Raw genomic sequence first — 3,576 nt, 5'->3', positions numbered from 1 at the left:
ATAATGTCTTTTTGATTTTTGATACATTATCTATGGTTAACAAGGTAGACTTAACTGTTGTAAATGATTTCAGGCCATTCCTTCATATATTATTGTTTTGAATTTTTTTGTCATTGTGACCAAATTTTTGAAGAGTCCAAGCCATTATCTTTCAGAATTATCTCAAATGTAGAATTTTCTTCTGATTATACTCAGGTTAAGCAATTTTGTGAAGAGTACTACATCACATTTCAGAATCTCTCACATGTATAATGTCTGATTATTTTCTTATGATTACATTCAACTTAAACACTTTTGTTAAGAATGATAAATAAGTGATATTGCATACTAATCATGTCAGATCAAAAGATTCACATCAAATTACTCCATTACCGGTGAGGCTAAGCTGTATTTCTTCACTACAGTGATACATACCAGATAGATCTTTGTAAATTTGTCATTTTTTAAAAAAAATTTATTTATGTCTATCCGAAAGTCAGATATACAGAGAGGAGAAGAGACAGAGAGGAAGATCTTCCATCCAATGATTCACTCCCCAAGTGGCTGAAATGGTAGGAGCTGAGCTGATCCGAAGCCAAGAGCTTCTTCCAGGTCTCCCATGCGGTGCAGGGTCCCAAGGCTTTGGGTCGTTCTCAACTGCTTTCCCAGGCTACAAGCAGGGAGCTAGATTGGAAGCGGGGTTGACGAGACATGAACCAGAGCCCATATGGGATCCAGACATTTGCAAGGTGAGTATTTTATTTGGTTGAAAAAAAAATAACTCAGTAACTCACAATTTGTGCTAGTACTGTTTTTCTGCTAAGGAATGACTAGCAGTTGAAACAACCTATGAATGAGGCAGGGAATTAAGATCAGAGTAGCAACTACAGTCCTGGAACAAAGGGTTAAAAGTATTAAAGATATTACCTGCCACACTCACATCCCCTGTCTGAGAACCTGTTCAAGTCATGGCTCCCTATGCTGCTGGGAAAGTGGCACAGGACAGTCCCTGGGCCCCTGCTGCCCCTGAGGAAGACTCAGAATTCCAGTCATTTGGCTTTGACTAGGACTGTGGCAGACATTTGGGGAGTGAATCAGCAGATGGAAGACATCTTTCTGTATCTCTCCTCTCCATCTTTAAAATAAATCATTTTTAAAAAATATCCAAGTAAACATAATAAAAGTATTCTGATGAACTTGTTTATTAAAAAAGGATTTACTGGAACTCCCATTTCCACATAGCTGCTGATATAGCTCTGAATCCTCCAGTAGTCATTCATTTCTGCACCTTCTGGTACAGTGGAAAGTCTCCAAAATAGGATGAAGGAGGCAGAAGAAAGAATCTCCGAATTAAAAGATATTTCCTGTTACCAGGGGGAAACAAAAAAAAGCTGGAAGCAGAGCTGGATCAGGCCAAAAAAAGTATTCAAGAATTAAGAGACACTATTAAAAGGCCAAAGAAGAGAGTTATGGGAGTCCCAGAAGGTGCAGAAAGAGAAACTGGGTTTAAAAATGTATTTAATGAAATAATAAGGGAAAATTTTCCTAATCCAGGGAAAGAATTGGGAAGCAACATCCAGGAGGGGCACAGAACTCCCAACAAGCTTGACCAAAAGTGATCTTCACCAAAACACATGATAATCAAGCTCTCTTCAATTGAACATAAGGAAAAGATCCTGAAATGTGCACATGAAAAAAATCAACTGACATATAAAGGAATGCCAATTAAACTCACAGCTGGCCTCTCACAGGAAACTCTACAAGCCAGAAGAGTACGGAGTGACATATTCCGGATTCTAAAAGCAAAAAATTTCGGCCCAGAATAACGTACCCAACAAAGCATTCCATTGTCTTTGAAAATGAAATAAAATTCTTCCACAACAAGTAAGAGCTCAAAGAATATGCCTTTTCCAAACCTGCCCTACAAATGATACTCTTGACAGAGAAGAGGAATAGCGCCCATCAAAACCAAAGGAAAATGTGAATAATCTCCCATTAAAATAACAACAGAAGACTAAATCAATGAACAATCCATTGCTAAAATGACAGGACCAAATTACCATCCATTAATATCAACCCTGAATGTAAATGGCTTAAACTCATCAATCAAGCATCATAGATTAGTAGACTAAATTACAAAAAAAAAAAAAAAACCCAATATCTATTTGTTGTCTACAGATGACATATCTCACCAACAAAGATCAGGGAAACTGTATCTCATGGAATTTGATTTTTTTTTAAGTTTCACCTTCAAAACACATGCTTTCTCATTAAATTCTTCAATGCCTCATAGATCATACAGTAGCATCATTTTCTTCAAGAAAGGTTCTTGATTTTCTTTTTCATTTCTTCAGCAACACATTAGTCATTTGATAGCATGTTATTTAACTTCATGGCGTTGTTGATTTCTTTTCACTTCCTGTTGTTGATTTTGTTTTGTGGCTTTTCATTTAAGGCAATGTACAGTAATTGTGTAATGGAGACTACCATATCCCAATGAAACTGTTTACTATATTTTGACAATAGGATGCTAGATTCCCTGCCATTGTCTATGCCCACAATGATGGACACATGACTGTTTATGAAAAACTATACTATAGTAATAATACAGGGGAACTCAATGAAGAGGTGGGGGCTGGGCAGGAGTGAGGGATATCCCAGGGCCTATGTAACTGTGTCATAACATGACAACAATAATAAAAAGAAGCAAAATTTAAAAAAAAAGAAATAAAAAGATTTCTTTATTTATTTGAAAGGTAGTTACACCGAGACTAGGCCAGGCTGAAATTAGAAACCTGGAATTTCACCCTGGTGTCCCACATGGGTGACAAGTGTGCAAACACTTGAGCCATCTTTCACCGCTTTTTCATGTGCACTAGCAGAGAGCTGGGTCACAATTGGATCTGCTTATAGTTGAACCGGCATTCGTATGGGATTTCACCTTCACAAACGGTAGCTGAACCCACTCTGCCACAATGCCAGCATCTGTTCAAATATTTTACATGGTGGTTTCTATCATTCTTTTTCTAAGTTGTAACTAGCATTCCAGTTCTTTCTCTCTCCCTCTCTCTCCCTCTTTCTCTGTGTATCACTGTGAAGTAAGCATTCCTTTTTCCCGCCAGAATCCATTACTATTATCACTATTTTTAACAAACCATCATAATGTGGCCAGTGGGAGTCTCTTCAAACATAATCTGACTTCCTGATACAACTGCCTTAGTCTTTGAACTATGCTTGCTTTCTTGGATAAAAATCTCTTGTTTTTTCCCTACCTGTGGTCTGAGATTAAACAGTTCCCTACAAGACTCGGTTTATTTTAGTTAATAAGATCTGGGTGCTGGGTACATCCATTGCTACTAGGGTGTCATTGTTTCTTGCTCTTGTGTTTATAAGGGAATAGGAATCCGTCACTGACATCTGTAATCCAAACTCCTGATGCAAATACAAGAGAAAGGAGAAATAATTCCCATCTCTTTCAATGAAAATGCTTTTATGTTACAATTAATATACCTATGCATTTGCTTAACTCAGTCATGTATACCAAATGATATCATAATTTTAAAATGATAAATTTATATGAATATTTAAGATTTCTTT

This window comes from Ochotona curzoniae, unplaced genomic scaffold, assembly GCF_017591425.1.
Source record: "Ochotona curzoniae isolate NIBS_2020 unplaced genomic scaffold, NIBS_Ocur_1.0 scaffold_1852, whole genome shotgun sequence".
NCBI classification, from domain to species: domain Eukaryota; kingdom Metazoa; phylum Chordata; class Mammalia; order Lagomorpha; family Ochotonidae; genus Ochotona; species Ochotona curzoniae.
Note: the sequence above shows the minus strand (reverse complement) of the source record.